At 47.1% G+C, this 20,369-nt stretch overlaps 1 protein-coding gene and 1 pseudogene across 2 annotated transcripts in view; one reads left to right on the top strand and one right to left on the bottom strand.

Moving 5' to 3' along the window:
- LOC143766869 (uncharacterized) overlaps positions 1-11,046 on the bottom strand; it is an 82,976-nt gene extending 71,930 nt beyond the window's left edge. Inside the window, exon 1 of the mRNA XM_077254865.1 lies at positions 11,010-11,046. The gene's annotated coding sequence lies outside the window, so the exon portion shown is untranslated. The remainder of the gene's footprint in view (positions 1-11,009) is intronic.
- The window catches only part of LOC143768290 (uncharacterized), a 457,435-nt pseudogene that overhangs the window by 186,402 nt on the left and 250,664 nt on the right, over positions 1-20,369 (top strand). The gene's annotated exons all lie outside the window — the stretch shown is intronic.

Here is a 20,369-nt window from a genome sequence, read left to right as displayed (position 1 = left end):
TATGACACTTGGATTATCTTTCTCCAGGTTGGTACCCACCTGGTTCGTTAGGCCTTGGGTGTTCCTATTTAGACTTCCTGGAAACTCAGTCTAGTGCCTGGAATCGATGTAGTCAGTCTATGTCTGTTTGCTCCTGACTGCTGGTCTCCGGTTCTTTGCAAAATAAGCTAAGTCCTGCTTTCTTATTTTTGTTATTTCGCATTGCTTCTATTTTGTTCCAGCTTGTTCATAATGTGATTCCTGATTTTTGCTGGAAGCTCTAGGGGGCTGATATTCTCCCCCCACACCGTTAGTCGGTGCGGGGGTTCTTGGATGTTCAGCGTGGATATTTTTGTAGGGTTTTTGCTGACCGTATAACTCCTCTTCCTATTTTCTGCTATTAATTAATGGGCCTCTCTTTGCTAAATCTAGTTCATCCTTACGTTTGTCTTTTCTTCCTACCTCACCGTTATTATTTGTTGGGGGCTTGTATTATAACTTTGGGGTCCTTTCTCTTGAGGCAAGGGAGGTCTTATTTTCTCTGAAAGGGTTAGTTAGTTCTCTGGCTGGTGCGAGACGTCTAGAATCAACGTAGGTACGTTCCCCGGCTACTTCTAGTTGTTGTGCTAGGATCAGGTATACGGTCAGCCAAGTTACCACCTCCCTATGAGCTGGTTTTTGTGTTTGCGGACTTAGCTGGAACTTCTGTGATCCTCTACCACTAGGATCATAACAGTGGCCTGGAATACTGTTATGATTATTGTGATGCAACGATGTCCTTGCTGTGCAGTGAGAAGGCAGTGACCCAGATAAAAGTTCAAAATAAAGTCTTGTTTATTTTACAGCGTACTCACAATCGGAAAAATAAGTAAACAAGTCCTTCTGTACGCAGCCGGGAGAAATAAAGACCACAATCAGTTGCCGTGAATGTATTACACCATCATGTATGCTGGGGTGTCAGGCTTTTTAGACTCTGCCTGGCCCTTGTTGCTCCACACGGAAAGAGCTCTGCATAAGCCTCCTGCTAGGTCTCATTCCCAGACCAACACTGACACACCCAAACTCTCTTGCAGGGTTTTTTTCTTTCCTCCAGAGTCTGTGGCCATGGGCCACTTATAAGATCTGGGCTGGAGGAAACGGACCAGCCCCACTAACTTCCTGCAGTCCGTTTCAAAATAAAAGCCCATACATGGTGTTCCTGAATAATTTCTGGATCAAATAACTTGACCAAGTTCACACTCACTTTTATTCTGCCTTATGGCTCACAGGCAAACTGCTGTGAGCACAGGGCACTCCAGCGGATCTAATGAGCTTCTGAGCACATCCTGGGGGACACATAGCGACTCTCACATAAGACACCGGTCACTGCCTCACAATTTATATATATATATATATATATATATATATATACTGTATATATATATATATATATATATATATATATATATATATATACACACACACACACACACACACACATATATACACACATATACACACACATAAGCACACACTGTGTCACTGACATCTAGAAAAAAAAAACTTCCTTCTCACCACCAATGGAGGTGGTGTTTGCTGTCCTTTCTCATTCTCTGGTCCTCTACCAGAGGCCTGGGAGTTTGAGGCTATGTGCACACTTTGCGGATTTTGCTGCGGATCCACAGCGGATTTAACCGCTGCGGATCCGCAGCAGTTTCCCATGAGTTTACAGTACAATGTAAACCTATGGGAAACAAAACACGCTGTGCACATGCTGCGGAAAAAACTGCGCGGAAACGCAGCGGTATACATTCCGCAGCATGTCACTTCTTTTCTGCGGATTTTCACCTGCTCCAATAGGAAAATGCAGATGAAAATCCGCAGAAGAAGCCGCAGTAAAAACCGCGACGGGTTTTCATTGCGGATTTTGGAATTCCGCTGCGGAAAATTCCGAAGTGGAATCCACAAAGTGTGCACATAGCCTGAGGGTTCTGCGCAGGATCTTAGTTGTTTCCAGCATTGCGCTTTTCTGGACAGAGAGCTCAGATATTGCTCATGGTATCTGTTGTAGCCATTCTTCCAACTTAGGGGTCACTGCTCCCTGTGCTCCTATCACCACTGGAATCACTGTTGCCTTCACCTTCCACATCTTCTCCAGTTCTTCTTTGAGGCCCTGGTATTTCTCCACCTTCTCATATTCCTTCTTTCTGATGTTGCTGTCACTTGCCACTGCCACATATATTATCATTGCGGTCTTATGATCCTTGTCTACTATCACAATGTCTGGTTGGTTAGCCAACACCTGCTTAGCCGTCTAGATCTTGAAGCCCCACAGGATTTTAGCCCTTTCATTCTCCACCACTTTTTCTGTGGTCTTCCACCTGGACTTAGGGGGAATTAGCCCATATGCTGTGCAGATGTTCCTGTATACAATTCCCGCTACTTGGTTGTGGTGTTCAGTATACGCTGTTCCTGCTTGCATTTTCCAACCTGACACTATGTGTTGGATGGTTTTTGAGGTTTCTTTGCATAGTCTGCACCTTGGGTCTTGTCTTGTGTGGTAGATTCCTGCTTCCATGGATCTGGTACTTGGTGCTTGCTCTTGTGCCACTATGATTAGTGCCTCTGTGCTGTCTGAGTCCAGCTCTTTCCAGCCATTTGTAGGATTTCTCCATGTCAGTCACCTTCATTATCTGTCGATGGTACATCCCATTCAGCGGCTTCTCTTGCCATGGCGCTTCATGTTCCTTTTCTTCCTTCCAGATCTGTTGTTGTTGCTGCCTTAGGCTTCCTCTCAGCATCTCATCTTTTGGGGCCATTTTTCTGATGTATTCCTGTATACTCCTTGTTTCATACGTTATGGTGACTTGGATGCTTATCAAGCCTTGACCACCCTCCTTTCTGTTGGTATACAATCTTTGGGTGTTAGACTTAGGGTGGAGACCTCCAAGCATTGTGAGGAGCTTTCGTGTTTTCACATCTGCAGCTTCCATCTTTTCTTTGGGCCAGCACACTATGCCAGCAGGGTATCTGATAACTGGCAGGGCATAAGTATTGATGGCATGGATTTTATTCTTCCCAATGAGCTGGCTCTTCAGGACCTGTCTTACCCCTTGATGGTATTTGGATGTTGCTGCTTTCCTTGCCTCCTCATCACTGTTACCGTATGCCCGTGGGATGCCAAGGTACTTGTAACATGTCTGTACATCTGCTATGTGCCTTGCTGGTAATTCCACACCATCAGTCTTGACTACCTCGCCTCTCTTTACTAAGCTGCCGCACTTCTCCAGTCTGAAGGACAACCGAATGTCTTTACTGTAGATCCTTGTCATGTGGATCAGTAATTGATGTCTTGTTTGTTCTTTGCATACAGCTTGATCCATGTAGAGGAGGTGGCTGATGGTGCTTCCACTCTTGAACTTGTATCCATAGCCAGACTCTGTAATTATCTGACTGAGGGGGTTCAAGCCTATGCAGATCAGCAATGAGGACAGTGCACCACCTTGGTATATGCTGCATTTGATGGTCACTTGTGCTAGTTGTCTTAAGTTGACTTCCAATGTTGTTCTCCATAGCCCCAGTGATTTTCTGTGGAAGGTTCCTAATTTCCTGTTGACATTGTACAGAGCAAAGCATTCACAGATCCATGTGTGTGGCATTGAGTCATAGGCTTTCCTGTAGTCAATCCAGGCTGTGCTGAGATTGGTCTGTCTGGATCTTGAGTTGGATGGAACTATTCCTTTGTGAGGATCATTCGTGTTCAGCACTGTTCTTCCTTGTGTTAGCAAAGCTTGGTGGTGGCCTGCTTCTAGCAGTTGGTTCATCTGCTTTGCCATTCGTTCATGTACCTCTGTGAATTTCTTTAACCATTAGGTGAGGATCATGTCTGGGCCAGGTGCTGTCCAGCTCTTCATGTTCTTGACCCGCTGTTGGATGTGTTTCTGTATTGGTGACTGGTTCTTGCTCTAGGTGGTTTCTGTGTTTAATTCTCAGATATTGCAGCCATATTGCACTGGTCTTGTGTTTTTTCCTTCTCCCATATGTTCCTCCAGTATTGTTCAGTCTTTGTTATTGGTGGAGTTTGTCATGAATCCCCAATGGCTAGGGATAGCACAGGACAAGCAAAATATAACAAATATCGGACGAGCTCTAGGGTGATGGAACCTGGGCTGACCGCTGCCCTACGCCTGACAAACGCAACTAGAGATAGCCAGGGAGCGTGCCTACGTTGGTTCTAGATGCCACGCACCAGCCTAAGAGCTAACTAGTACTGCAGAGAAAACAAGACCTCACTTGCCTCCAGAGGAATTAACCCCAAAGGTATAGTTGCCCCCCACATGTATTGACGGTGAAATGAGAGGAAGGCACACACATAGAGATGATGTATATAGCTTTAGCAAATAGAGGCCCGCTGAAAACTAGAAAGCAGAATGATACAAAAGGGGACTGAGCGGTCAGCAAAAAACCCTAATCAAAAAAACCATCCTGAGATTACAAGAACCCATGTGCCAACTCATGGCACATGGGGAGAACCTCAGTCCACTAGAGCAACCAGCTAGCATAGAGACATTCTAAGCAAGCTGGACCAAAAACCAAACAACTGAAAATCAGCACTTAGCTTATCCTGAAAGATCTGGGAGCAGGTAGGCAGGAACCAAACAGAGCACATCTGAACACATTGATAGCCGGCAAGGGAAATGACAGAAAGGCCAGGTAAAATAGGAAACACCCAGCCTCTGATGGACAGGTGGAAACCAAAGGCCGCAACCCACCAAAGTCACCCAGTACCAGCAGTAACCACCAGAGGGAGCCCACCAACAGAATCCACAACAGTACCCCCCCCTTGAGGAGGGGTCACCGAACCCTCACGAGAACCCCCAGGGCGATCAGGGTGAGCTCTATGGAAGGCGTGGACCAAATCAGTCGCGTGAACATCGGAGGCGACCACCCAGGAATTATCCTCCTGACCATAACCCTTCCACTTAACCAAATACTGGAGTTTGCGTCTGGAAACACGAGAATCCAAGATCTTTTCAACAACATACTCCAATTCTCCCTCCACCAGCACCGGAGCAGGAGGCTCGACCGAAGGAACAACGGGCACCTCATACCTCCGCAACAACGACCGATGGAACACATTATGAATAGCAAACGATGCTGGGAGATCCAAACGAAAAGATACAGGGTTAAGAATCTCCGAGATCCTATAAGGACCGATGAACCGAGGCTTGAACTTAGGAGAAGAGACCTTCATAGGGACAAAACGAGAAGACAACCACACCAAGTCCCCAACAAGAAGTCGGGGACCCACGCGGCGACGGCGATTAGCAAACTGCTGAGTCTTCTCCTGAGATAACTTCAAATTGTCCACCACCTGATTCCAAATCTGATGTAGCCTGTCCACCACCACGTCCACTCCAGGACAATCCGAAGATTCCCCCTGACCAGAGGAAAAACGAGGATGAAACCCCGAATTACAAAAAAAAAGGAGAGACCAACGTGGCAGAACTAGCCCGATTATTAAGAGCAAATTCGGCCAGTGGCAAAAAAGCAACCCAGTCATCCTGATCAGCAGAAACAAAACACCTCAAATAAGTTTCCAAGGTCTGATTAGTTCGCTCCGTCTGGCCATTCGTCTGAGGATGGAATGCAGACGAGAAAGACAAATCAATGCCCATCTTGGCACAAAACGTCCGCCAAAATCTAGACACAAACTGGGATCCCCTGTCAGAAACGATATTCTCCGGAATCCCATGCAAACGAACCACGTTCTGAAAAAACAAAGGAACCAACTCAGAGGAGGAGGGTAACTTAGGCAAGGGCACCAAATGAACCATCTTAGAAAAGCGGTCACACAAAACCCAGATAACGGACATTTTCTGTGAAACCGGGAGATCAGAAATAAAATCCATGGAAATGTGCGTCCAAGGCCTCTTCGGGATGGGCAAAGATAACAACAACCCACTAGCCCGTGAACAGCAAGGCTTAGCTCGAGCACACACTTCACAAGACTGCACAAAGGTACGCACATCCCTAGACAAGGAAGGCCACCAAAAAGACCTGGCCACCAAATCTCTTGTACCAAATATTCCAGGATGACCAGCCAACACAGAAGAATGGACCTCGGAGATGACTCTACTGGTCCAATCATCCGGAACAAACAGTCTCTCTGGTGGACATCGATCCGGTTTATCCACCTGAAACTCCTGCAATGCGCGTCGCAAGTCTGGGGATACGGCGGACAATATTACCCCATCCCTAAGGATACCAGCAGGCCCAGTGTCTCCAGGAGAGTCAGGCACAAAACTCCTGGAAAGAGCATCTGCCTTCACATTCTTTGAACCTGGCAGGTATGAAACCACGAAATTGAAACGAGAAAAAAATAATGACCAACGAGCCTGTCTAGGATTCAAACGCCTGGCAGACTCAAGGTAAATGAGATTCTTGTGATCAGTCAAGACCACCACGCGATGTTTAGCACCCTCAAGCCAATGACGCCACTCCTCAAATGCCCACTTCATGGCCAAAAGCTCCCGATTACCCACATCATAATTGCGCTCGGCGGGCGAGAATTTTCTAGAGAAGAAAGCACATGGCTTCGTCACCGAGCCATCAGAACTTCTCTGTGACAAAACCGCCCCCGCTCCAATCTCGGAAGCATCAACCTCCACCTGAAAAGGAAGTGAAACATCTGGTTGACACAACACAGGAGCAGAAGAAAACCGGCGCTTAAGTTCCCGAAAGGCCTCCACGGCCGCAGGAGACCAATCAGTAACATCAGCACCCTTTTTAGTCAAATCAGTCAAAGGTTTAACAATACTGGAAAAATTAGCAATGAACCGACGATAAAAATTAGCAAACCCCAAGAACTTCTGAAGGCTCTTAACAGATGTAGGTTGTGTCCAGTCACAAATAGCCTGAACCTTAACGGGATCCATCTCAATAGTAGAAGGAGAAAAAATGTACCCCAAAAAAGAAATCTTCTGGACTCCGAAGAGACACTTTGAGCCCTTCACAAACAGAGAATTGGCCCGCAAAACCTGAAACACCTTCCTGACCTGTAGAACATGAGACTCCCAGTCATCAGAAAACACCAAAATATCATCCAAATACACAATCATAAACTTATCCAGATATTCACGGAAAATATTGTGCATAAAGGACTGAAAGACTGACGGAGCATTGGAGAGTCCAAAAGGCATTACCAAATACTCAAAATGGCCCTCAGGCGTATTAAATGCGGTTTTCCACTCATCACCCTGTTTTATCCGCACCAGATTATACGCACCACGAAGATCTATTTTAGTGAACCACCTAGCCCCTTAATGCGAGCAAACAAATCAGTAAATAATGGCAATGGATACTGGTATTTGACTGTAATCTTATTCAGAAGGCGATAATCTATACAAGGCCTCAGGGAACCATCTTTTTTTGCCACGAAAAAAAAAACCTGCTCCCAGAGGGGACGAAGATGGACGAATATGTCCCTTTTCCAAGGACTCCTTAATATAATTCCGCATAGCAGTATGCTCTGGCAGTGACAGATTAAATAAACGACCCTTAGGGAACTTACTGCCAGGAATCAATTCTATAGCACAGTCACACTCTCTATGAGGAGGGAGCGAATTGAGCTTAGGCTCCTCAAAAACATCCTTATAATCTGACAAAAACGCAGGGATCTCCGAAGGAGTCGATGAAGCGATAGAAATCGGAGGTGCATCATCATGAACCCCCTGACATCCCCAGCTTAGCACAGACATTGTTTTCCAGTCCAGGACAGGATTATGAGTTTGTAACCATGGCAGACCAAGCACTAGTACATCATGTAAATTATAAAGTACAAGGAAGCGAATCACCTCCTGATGAACGGGAGTCATGCGCATGGTCACTTGTGTCCAATACTGCGGTTTATTCATAGCCAATGGTGTAGAATCAATTCCCTTCAGAGGAATAGGAACTTCCAGAGGCTCTAGACTAAAACCGCAGCGTTTAGCAAATGACCAATCCATAAGACTCAGGGCAGCGCCTGAATCCACATAGGCATCGACGGAAATGGAAGACAGTGAAAAAATCAGTCACAGACAAAATGAACTTAGACTGCAGAGTATCAATGGCAACAGATTTATCAACCCTTTTTGTGCGTTTAGAGCATGCTGATATAACATGAGCTGAATCACCACAATAAAAACACAAACCATTTTTCCGCCTATAATTTTGCCGTTCACTTCTGGACTGAATTCTATCACATTGCATAGTCTCAGGTGCCTGTTCAGAAGACACCGCCAACTGGTGCACGGGTTTGCGCTCCCGTAAACGCCGATCAATCTGAATGGCCATAGCCATAGACTCATTCAGACCTGTAGGCGCAGGGAACCCCACCATAATATCCTTAATGGCCTCAGAAAGACCATTTCTGAAGTTTGCAGCCAGGGCGCACTCATTCCACTGAGTAAGCACCGACCATTTCCGAAATTTCTGACAATATATTTCCGCTTCATCATGCCCCTGAGAGAGGGCTAATAAAGCCTTTTCAGCCTGAATCTCTAGGTTAGGTTCCTCATACAGCAATCACAATGCCAGAAAAAACGCATCCACACTGAGCAACGCAGGATCCCCTGGTGCTAATGCAAATGCCCAATTCTGAGGGTCGCCCCGTAGGAACGATATAACAATCTTGACCTGTTGAGGAGGGTCTCCAGAGGAGCGAGATTTCAAAGAGAGAAACAATTTACAATTGTTCCTGAAATTCAGGAAGGTAGATCTATCTCCAGAAAAAAACTCTGGAATAGGAATTCTAGGTTCAGACATGGGAGTGTGAACAACGAAATCCTGTATGTTTTGAACCTTTGCCGCGAGATTACTCAGGCTGGAAGCCAAACTCTGGACATCCATGATAAACAGCTAAGATCAGAGCCATTCAAGGGTTAAGAGGAGGTAAGAAGCAGCTAGACAGCAATTAAGGGCTAGGCAGCAAAACTCTGAAGGAAAAAAAAAAAAAAAAATTTTCCTTGAACACTTCTTTTCCTCCTGCTTCAGCCCAAACAATTAACACTTTGTGGGCCGGCTATACTGTCATGAATCCCCAATGGCTAGGGTTAGCACAGGACAAGCAAAATATAACAAATATCGGACGAGCTCTAGGGTGATGGAACCTGGGCTGACCGCTGCCCTACGCCTGACAAACGCAACTAGAGATAGCCAGGGAGCGTGCCTACGTTGGTTCTAGACGCCACGCACCAGCCTAAGAGCTAACTAGTACTGCAGAGAAAACAAGACCTCACTTGCCTCCAGAGGAATTAACCCCAAAGGTATAGTTGCCCCCCACATGTATTGACGGTGAAATGAGAGGAAGGCACACACATAGAGATGATGTATATAGCTTTAGCAAATAGAGGCCCGCTGAAAACTAGAAAGCAGAATGATACAAAAGGGGACTGAGCGGTCAGCAAAAAACCCTAATAAAAAAAACCATCCTGAGATTACAAGAACCCATGTGCCAACTCATGGCACATGGGGAGAACCTCAGTCCACTAGAGCAACCAGCTAACAAAGAGACATTCTAAGCAAGCTGGACCAAAAAACCAAACAACTGAAAATCAGCACTTAGCTTATCCTGAAAGATCTGGGAGCAGGTAGGCAGGAACCAAACAGAGCACATCTGAACACATTGATAGCCGGCAAGGGAAATGACAGAAAGGCCAGGTAAAATAGGAAACACCCAGCCTCTGATGGACAGGTGGAAACCAAAGGCCGCAACCCACCAAAGTCACCCAGTACCAGCAGTAACCACCAGAGGGAGCCCACCAATAGAATCCACAACAGGAGTTGCTGCCTTTGTGCTGTTCCTCTGTAGTTGGGAGTACACTTTGGATGGCTCTTTGGAGAACAGGGCATTTAGCTTCTTGGCCTCAGCTTCTCTAATGTATCTCCCTAGTCTTGCAGTGAGTGCTGTGAGCTTATATTTACCAGTCTCTTCACTTGGGGTCAGGCCTTTGTACTTGTCCAGCTTGGTCTTATTCTTGATCTTTACACACTTCTGTATTTCTGATAGTTGGCTGACTTCCCTTCGTGGCACCTTGATCTTAGTCTACAGTCTTCTTTTCCAAGGGGGGCACGTACCTCTGTTGTTCTTGCTGGTTGTATTGCGAAGCATTTCTATGATTGCTGAGGCAGTAGCATAGATCAGGTTATTAGTTTGAGTTATGGTGGTGGTACGTATTGATGCAAGAGCTGCTGTATTGTCTAGGCCCCCCTGGGGGGCGGTCGGGAGGTGAAAAAAAAAAAACCCTTGCTCACTTGCTCAGGTGCCGCCCCCCGCATCGTCCCCGCCCTAGGCACGTGCCCTCGAGTGCCTAGTGGCAAATACGGCCCTGTGGATATCGCTGAAATTGTGATGATGGGAAGGAGAGGGTGATCAATACCACAACCCACTGAGCCCTGTCAATTCATAGGAATCATAGCAACCAAGAGATGCCAGTACTGTGGAAACATTATACCGTGTGAGCGCCATCATATATATTACATAAGGGGTGTAAAAAGGCGAGTCATAAAAAAGACTCCTCAGGGCTGTGCTGCATTTGTACAGACTGCTATCTGCCGTCCAGACGGGACCATGTGACACCAATGGGAAGAGGGAGGGTTTCCGGAGGGAAGAGTCTAGAGGGTGCACCTGGTCAGGAGACCTTGATGGCGCAGTTACTGATATTATAAAGGCCGGAGCCCCAAAGGCAGAACAGATTTGGCGCCAACAAAGGAAAGGGGTGCGGGGAAGAATCTGAGGTACCAGCTCCTGGTAAAGTGCCCGAGGCAGCTGGGTGTGGGGCAGAACCTGCTTACAGGGCATAATGGGGGCATTACACTGTGTGGGGCCAAGAAAGGGGCCCTGTACTAGGAGAACACTCCGCTCCTCACTTCCTGTCCTCCATAGTTGGCTCGTATGTATCTATTACAGGAAACAGAACAACAACGTTATGGTTCTTATAAAGAGTCTCCTCCGTGCAGAAGGGGTTAATGTCCCCGGCTGCGCTCAGTACTGGGGAATCTCCACATACCTCCACCTGCAGAGCCGCACTCCACATATATGGCTGCTCTGTGCGCACAGGACCTGTGATGAGGTCACAGGAGGGAGGAGTCAGGGGTCACGTGATCCGCAGTGAAGACGCTACATGGAGACTTCTCCTCAGTCAGTGACATTCCCGCCATTATTCGCCCTCACTACTGGCACAATCACCTCGCGCCGCCTTTTCTACACAATGTTCTGTGTGGAATGTTGTTATGACCCCAATGGCGAGGGTCTCAGAGGAACGTGGAAGTCTGCAGAATACAAAAATCCAGCTCATAGGGCAGTGGTAACTGGGTTGACCATATATCTACTCCTAACGCCAACACTAGAAGTAGCCGGGGATCATTCCTACGTTGATTCTAGATGACACGCGCCAGCCGGAGAATCTAGCTACCCCTAGTAGAGGAAAACAAAGACCTTTCTTGCCTCCAGAGAAGGGGACCCCAAAGCTGGATAGAAGCCCCCCACAAATAATGACGGTGAGGTAAGAGGAAATGACAAACACAGAAATGAACCAGGTTTAGCACAGAGAGGCCCGCTAACTAATAGCAGAATAAAGAAAGGTAACTTATATGGTCAACAAAAACCCTATCAAAATCCACACTGGAAATTCAAGAACCCCCGAACCGTCTAACGGTCCGGGGGGAGAACACCAGCCCCCTAGAGCTTCCAGCAAAGGTCAGGATATAGATTTGCAACAAGCTGGACAAAAATACAAAACCAAAACAAATAGCAAAAAGCAAAAGGCAGACTTAGCTGATATAACTGGAACCAGGATCAGTAGACAAGAGCACAGCAGACTAGCTCTGATAACTACGTTGCCAGGCATTGAACTGAAGGTCCAGGGAGCTTATATAGCAACACCCCTAACTAACGACCCAGGTGCGGATAAAAGGAATGACAGAAAAACCAGAGTCAAAAAACTAGTAACCACTAGAGGGAGCAAAAAGCAAATTCACAACAGTACCCCCCCCCTTAGTGAGGGGTCACCGAACCCTCACCACGACCACCAGGGCGATCAGGATGAGCGGCATGAAAGGCACGAACTAAATCGGCCGCATGAACATCCGAGGCGACCACCCAGGAATTATCCTCCTGACCATAGCCCTTCCACTTGACCAGGTACTGAAGCCTCCGCCTGGAGAGGCGAGAATCCAAGATCTTCTCCACCACGTACTCCAACTCGCCCTCAACCAACACCGGAGCAGGAGGCTCAGCAGAAGGAACTACAGGCACAATGTACCGCCGCAACAAGGACCTATGAAATACATTGTGAATAGCAAACGACACAGGAAGATCCAGACGAAAAGATACAGGATTAAGGATTTCCAATATCTTGTAAGGCCCAATAAAATGAGGTTTAAATTTGGGAGAGGAGACCTTCATAGGAACAAAGCGGGAAGAAAGCCACACCAAATCCCCAACGCGTAGTCGGGGACCCACACCGCGGCGGCGGTTGGCAAAGCGCTGAGCCTTCTCCTGTGACAACTTCAAGTTGTCCACCACATGATTCCAGATCTGCTGCAACCTATCCACCACAGAATCCACCCCAGGACAGTCAGAAGGCTCCACATGACCCGAAGAAAAGCGAGGATGGAAACCAGAGTTGCAGAAAAAAGGCTAAACCAAGGTGGCGGAACTAGCCCGATTATTAAGGGCAAACTCAGCCAACGGCAAGAATGTCACCCAATCGTCCTGATCAGCAGAGACAAAACACCTCAAATAAGCCTCCAAAGTCTGATTGGTTCGCTCCGTCTGTCCATTAGTCTGAGGATGGAAAGCAGACGAAAACGACAAATCAATGCCCATCCTACTACAAAAGGATCGCCAGAACCTGGAAACGAACTGGGATCCTCTGTCTGACACAATATTCTCAGGGATGCCGTGCAAACGAACCACGTTCTGGAAAAACACAGGAACCAGATCGGAAGAGGAAGGCAGCTTAGGCAAAGGAACCAAATGGACCATCTTGGAGAAGCGATCACATATCACCCAGATAATGGACATGCCCTGAGATAGCGGAAGATCAGAAATGAAATCCATGGAGATATGTGTCCAAGGTCTCTTCGGGACAGGCAAGGGCAAGAGCAAACCGCTGGCACGAGAACAGCAAGGCTTAGCTCGAGCACAAGTCCCACAGGACTGCACAAATGACCGCACATCCCTTGACAAGGAAGGCCACCAAAAGGACCTGGCCACCAGATCTCTGGTGCCAAAAATTCCCGGGTGACCTGCCAACACCGAGGAATGAACCTCGGAAATGACTCTGCTGGTCCACTTATCCGGGACAAACAGTCTGTCAGGTGGACAAGACTCAGGCCTATCAGCCTGAAATCTCTGCAACACACGTCGCAGATCCGGAGAAATGGCTGACAAGATAACTCCATCTTTAAGAATACCAACAGGATCAGCGACTCCAGGAGCATCAGGCACAAAGCTCCTAGAAAGAGCATCGGCCTTCACATTCTTTGAACCTGGTAAATACGAGACAACAAAATCAAAGCGGGAGAAAAACAATGACCAGCGGGCCGGTCTCGGATTAAGGCGTTTAGCAGACTCGAGATACATCAGATTTTTGTGATCAGTCAAGACCACCACACGATGCTTAGCACCCTCGAGCCAATGACGCCACTCCTCAAATGCCCATTTCATGGCCAACAACTCCCGATTGCCCACATCATAATTTCGCTCGGCAGGCGAAAACTTCCTAGAGAAAAAGGCACAAGGTTTCATAACAGAGCAACCAGGGCCTCTCTGCGACAAAACGGCCCCTGCCCCAATTTCCGAAGCATCCACCTCAACCCGAAAGGGAAGTGAGACGTCAGGCTGGCACAAAACAGGCGCCGAAGTAAACCGGCGTTTCAACTCCTGGAAAGCCTCCACGGCAGCAGGAGCCCAGTTAGCTACATCGGAGCCCTTCTTGGTCATATCCGTCAAAGGTTTCACAATGCTAGAAAAATTAGCGATAAAACGACGGTAGAAGTTAGCGAAGCCCAAGAACTTCTGAAGACTCTTAACTGACGAGGGCTGAGTCCAATCAAGAATAGCTCGGACCTTGACTGGGTCCATCTCCACAGCAGAAGGGGAAAAAATGAACCCCAAAAAGGGAACCTTCTGTACACCAAAGAGACACTTAGAGCCCTTGACAAACAAAGAATTTTCACGCAAAATTTTAAAGACCAACCTGACCTGCTCCACATGCGAATCCCAATTATCAGAAAAAAACAAAATATCATCCAGATAAACAATCAAAAATTTATCCAGATACTTCCGGAAAATGTCATGCATAAAGGACTGAAAAACTGAAGGCGCATTGGAGAGCCCAAAAGGCATCACCAAGTACTCAAAATGACCTTCGGGCGTATTGAATGCGGTTTTCCATTCATCACCTTGCTTAATGCGCACAAGGTTGTACGCACCACGAAGGTCTATCTTGGTGAACCACTTGGCACCCTTAATCCGGGCAAACAAGTCAGACAACAGCGGTAAAGGATACTGAAATTTGACAGTGATCTTATTTAAAAGCCGATAATCAATACAAGGTCTCAAAGATCCGTCCTTTTTTGCCACAAAAAAGAATCCCGCACCAAGAGGGGAAGAAGACGGACGAATATGTCCTTTTTCCAGAGACTCCTTGATATATGAATGCATAGCGGTATGTTCAGGTACCGACAGATTAAACAGTCTTCCCTTAGGAAATTTACTGCCTGGGATCAAATCTATAGCACAGTCACAGTCCCTATGAGGAGGCAGTGCACTGGACTCAGACTCACTGAAGACATCCTGATAATCAGACAAATACTCCGGAACTTCCGAAGGCGTAGAAGAAGCAATAGACACAGGCAGGGAATCCTCATGAATACCACGACAGCCCCAACTTGAGACTGACATAGCCTTCCAGTCCAGGACTGGATTATGGGTCTGTAACCATGGCAGCCCTAAAACGACCAAATCATGCATTTTATGTAAAACCAGGAAACGTATCACCTCGCGGTGTTCAGGAGTCATGCACATGGTAACCTGTGTCCAATACTGCGGTTTATTTGCTGCCAATGGTGTAGCATCAATACCCCTAAGAGGAATAGGATTTTCTAATGGTTCAAGAGTAAATCCACAGCGCTTAGCAAATGAGAGATCCATGAGACTCAGGGCAGCACCTGAATCTACAAACGCCATGACAGGATAAGATGACAGTGAGCAAATCAAAGTTACAGACAGAATAAATTTAGGTTGCAAATTACCAACGGTGACAGGACTAACAACCTTAGCTATACGTTTAGAGCATGCTGAGATAACATGTGTAGAATCACCACAGTAGTAGCACAAGCCATTCCGGCGTCTATGAATTTTCCGCTCATTTCTAGTCAGGATTCTATCACATTGCATTAAATCAGGTGTCTGTTCAGACAACACCATGAGGGAATTTGCGGTTTTTCTATCACATTGCACCGAATTAGGTGTCTGTTCAGACAACACCATGAGGGAATTTGCGGTTTTGCGCTCCCGCAACCGCCGGTCAATTTGAATAGCCAGTGCCATAGTATCATTCAGACCTGTGGGAATGGGAAAACCCACCATAACATTCTTAATGGCTTCAGAAAGGCCATTTCTAAAATTAGCGGCCAGTGCACACTCGTTCCAATGTGTCAGCACGGACCATTTCCGAAATTTTTGGCAATACACTTCAGCCTCGTCCTGCCCCTGAGACATAGCCAGCAAGGCCTTTTCTGCCTGAATCTCAAGATTGGGTTCCTCATAAAGTAAACCGAGCGCCAGAAAAAACGCATCTAGATCAGCCAATGCCGGATCTCCTGGCGCCAGCGAAAAAGCCCAATCCTGAGGGTCGCCCCGTAAGAACGAAATAACAATTTTTACTTGCTGAGCAGAATCTCCAGATGAACAGGGTCTCAGGGACAAAAACAATTTACAATTATTCACGAAATTCCTAAACTTAAACCTGTCTCCGGAAAACAGTTCAGGAATCGGTATTTTAGGTTCTGACCTAGGATTTCTGATAACATAGTCTTGTATGCCCTGCACACGAGTAGCCAGCTGGTCCACACTTGTAATCAAGGTCTGGACATTCATGTCTGCAGCAAGCATAGCCACTCTGAGGTAAAGGGGAAGAAGAAAAAAAAAAAAAAAAAAAAACTCAGAATCTTCTTTCTTATAATCCCTCTTCTGCAATGCATTAAACATTTAATACTGGCCTGGCAAACTGTTATGACCCCAATGGCGAGGGTCTCAGAGGAACGTGGAAGTCTGCAGAATACAAAAATCCAGCTCATAGGGCAGTGGTAACTGGGTTGACCATATAAGGGAGACTGTTTAATCTGTCGGTACCTGAACATACCGCTATGCGTTCATATATCAAGGAGTCTCTGGAGAAAGGACATATTCGTCCGTCTTCTTCCCCTCTTGGTGCGGGATTCTTTTTTGTGGCAAAAAAGGACGGATCTTTGAGACCTTGTATTGATTATCGGCTTTTAAATAAGATCACTGTCAAATTTCAGTATCCTTTACCGCTGTTGTCTGACTTGTTTGCCCGGATTAAGGGTGCCAAGTGCATCACCAAGATAGACCTTCGTGGTGCGTACAACCTTGTGCGCATTAAGCAAGGTGATGAATGGAAAACCGCATTCAATACGCCCGAAGGTCATTTTGAGTACTTGGTGATGCCTTTTGGGCTCTCCAATGCGCCTTCAGTTTTTCAGTCCTTTATGCATGACATTTTCCGGAAGTATCTGGATAAATTTTTGATTGTTTATCTGGATGATATTTTGGTTTTTTCTGATAATTGGGATTCGCATGTGGAGCAGGTCAGGTTGGTTTTTAAAATTTTGCGTGAAAATTCTTTGTTTGTCAAGGGCTCAAAGTGTCTCTTTGGTGTACAGAAGGTTCCCTTTTTGGGGTTCATTTTTTCCCCTTCTGCTGTGGAGATGGACCCAGTCAAGGTCCGAGCTATTCTTGATTGGACTCAGCCCTCGTCAGTTAAGAGTCTTCAGAAGTTCTTGGGCTTCGCTAACTTCTACCGTCGTTTTATCGCTAATTTTTCTAGCATTGTGAAACCTTTGACGGATATGACCAAGAAGGGCTCCGATGTAGCTAACTGGGCTCCTGCTGCCGTGGAGGCTTTCCAGGAGTTGAAACGCCGGTTTACTTCGGCGCCTGTTTTGTGCCTGCCTGACGTCTCACTTCCCTTTCAGGTTGAGGTGGATGCTTCGGAGATTGGGGCAGGGGCCGTTTTGTCGCAGAGAGGCCCTGGTTGCTCTGTTATGAAACCTTGTGCCTTTTTCTCTAGGAAGTTTTCGCCTGCCGAGCGAAATTATGATGTGGGCAATCGGGAGTTGTTGGCCATGAAATGGGCATTTGAGGAGTGGCGTCATTGGCTCGAGGGTGCTAAGCATCGTGTGGTGGTCTTGACTGATCACAAAAATCTGATGTATCTCGAGTCTGCTAAACGCCTTAATCCGAGACAGGCCCGCTGGTCATTGTTTTTCTCCCGCTTTGATTTTGTTGTCTCGTATTTACCAGGTTCAAAGAATGTGAAGGCCGATGCTCTTTCTAGGAGCTTTGTGCCTGATGCTCCTGGAGTCGCTGATCCTGTTGGTATTCTTAAAGATGGAGTTATCTTGTCAGCCATTTCTCCGGATCTGCGACGTGTGTTGCAGAGATTTCAGGCTGATAGGCCTGAGTCTTGTCCACCTGACAGACTGTTTGTCCCGGATAAGTGGACCAGCAGAGTCATTTCCGAGGTTCATTCCTCGGTGTTGGCAGGTCACCCGGGAATTTTTGGCACCAGAGATCTGGTGGCCAGGTCCTTTTGGTGGCCTTCCTTGTCAAGGGATGTGCGGTCATTTGTGCAGTCCTGTGGGACTTGTGCTCGAGCTAAGCCTTGCTGTTCTCGTGCCAGCGGTTTGCTCTTGCCCTTGCCTGTCCCGAAGAGACCTTGGACACATATCTCCATGGATTTCATTTCTGATCTTCCGCTATCTCAGGGCATGTCCGTTATCTGGGTGATATGTGATCGCTTCTCCAAGATGGTCCATTTGGTTCCTTTGCCTAAGCTGCCTTCCTCTTCCGATCTGGTTCCTGTGTTTTTCCAGAACGTGGTTCGTTTGCACGGCATCCCTGAGAATATTGTGTCAGACAGAGGATCCCAGTTCGTTTCCAGGTTCTGGCGATCCTTTTGTAGTAGGATGGGCATTGATTTGTCGTTTTCGTCTGCTTTCCATCCTCAGACTAATGGACAGACGGAGCGAACCAATCAGACTTTGGAGGCTTATTTGAGATGTTTTGTCTCTGCTGATCAGGACGATTGGGTGACATTCTTGCCGTTGGCTGAGTTTGCCCTTAATAATCGGGCTAGTTCCGCCACCTTGGTTTCGCCTTTTTTCTGCAACTCTGGTTTCCATCCTCGCTTTTCTTCGGGTCATGTGGAGCCTTCTGACTGTCCTGGGGTGGATTCTGTGGTGGATAGGTTGCAGCAGATCTGGAATCATGTGGTGGACAACTTGAAGTTGTCACAGGAGAAGGCTCAGCGCTTTGCCAACCGCCGCCGCGGTGTGGGTCCCCGACTTCGCGTTGGGGATTTGGTATGGCTTTCTTCCCGCTTTGTTCCTATGAAGGTCTCCTCTCCCAAATTTAAACCTCGTTTTATTGGGCCTTACAAGATATTGGAAATCCTTAATCCTGTATCTTTTCGTCTGGATCTTCCTGTGTCGTTTGCTATTCACAATGTATTTCATAGGTCCTTGTTGCGGCGGTACATTGTGCCTGTAGTTCCTTCTGCTGAGCCTCCTGCTCCGGTGTTGGTTGAGGGCGAGTTGGAGTACGTGGTGGAGAAGATCTTGGATTCTCGCCTCTCCAGGCGGAGGCTTCAGTACCTGGTCAAGTGGAAGGGCTATGGTCAGGAGGATAATTCCTGGGTGGTCGCCTCTGATGTTCATGCGGCCGATTTAGTTCGTGCCTTTCATGCCGCTCGTCCTGATCGCCCTGGTGGTCGTGGTGAGGGTTCGGTGACCCCTCACTAAGGGGGGGGTACTGTTGTGAATTTTCTTTTTGCTCCCTCTAGTGGTTACTAGTTTTTTGACTCTGGTTTTTCTGTCATTCCTTTTATCCGCACCTGGGTCGTTAGTTAGGGGTGTTGCTATATAAGCTCCCTGGACCTTCAGTTCAATGCCTGGCAACGTAGTTATCAGAGCTAGTCTGCTGTGCTCTTGTCTACTGATCCTGGTTCCAGTTATATCAGCTAAGTCTGCCTTTTTGCTTTTTGCTATTTGTTTTGGTTTTGTATTTTTGTCCAGCTTGTTCCAAATCTATATCCTGACCTTTGCTGGAAGCTCTAGGGGGGCTGGTGTTCTCCCCCCGGACCGTTAGACGGTTCGGGGGTTCTTGAATTTCCAGTGTGGATTTTGATAGGGTTTTTGTTGACCATATAAGTTACCTTTCTTTATTCTGCTATCAGTAAGCGGGCCTCTCTGTGCTAAACCTGGTTCATTTCTGTGTTTGTCATTTCCTCTTACCTCACCGTCATTATTTGTGGGGGGCTTCTATCCAGCTTTGGGGTCCCCTTCTCTGGAGGCAAGAAAGGTCTTTGTTTTCCTCTACTAGGGGTAGCTAGATTCTCCGGCTGGCGCGTGTCATCTAGAATCAACGTAGGAATGATCCCCGGCTACTTCTAGTGTTGGCGTTAGGAGTAGATATATGGTCAACCCAGTTACCACTGCCCTATGAGCTGGATTTTTGTATTCTGCAGACTTCCACGTTCCTCTGAGACCCTCGCCATTGGGGTCATAACAGGGGCTGCAGTGTACCCCTGGTGTAGCCAAGAATTCTCTGGGCTGTAAGGCCACCTCTTTGGCATATTAGGTGACTTCCATGCTTCTGACAGATCAGCACGCTTCCCAGAGCGAGCACTGTCTGAATATGTGCCTGCTGCCAGCTGTATCCGCACACAGTGGCCGGGCACGGTTTCCATCCGGTCCACTGATGCCGCTAGCCCTAAGGCTACTTTCACGCATGCATTACTTAGGCCACAAATCCATTTTGGACATTAATTTCTTTTATCTGGTCCAGAAAAGGTCATAGATAACCAGAATGTCAGAACACAAATGTGCATGTCGCCTTATGTTACTACGTTTGCCTTACAGGGAACCTGTCATCTGATTCATGCTGAGCAAATTGTGGGCAACATGAATCAGAGTCAGGAATAGATTGCTCTGAAATACGCCATTATTTCAGAGAAAAGATATTTGAAAGATCTTGCCGGGGATCATAGCCGGAGACCAAACTAGTCCAGCGGTGACTGACAGGCCTCCCCCATATACACACAAGGTTTCCCGGACAG

This window comes from Ranitomeya variabilis, chromosome 4 (assembly GCF_051348905.1).
Source record: "Ranitomeya variabilis isolate aRanVar5 chromosome 4, aRanVar5.hap1, whole genome shotgun sequence".
NCBI classification, from domain to species: domain Eukaryota; kingdom Metazoa; phylum Chordata; class Amphibia; order Anura; family Dendrobatidae; genus Ranitomeya; species Ranitomeya variabilis.
This window is presented reverse-complemented; position numbering and strand designations above follow the sequence as displayed.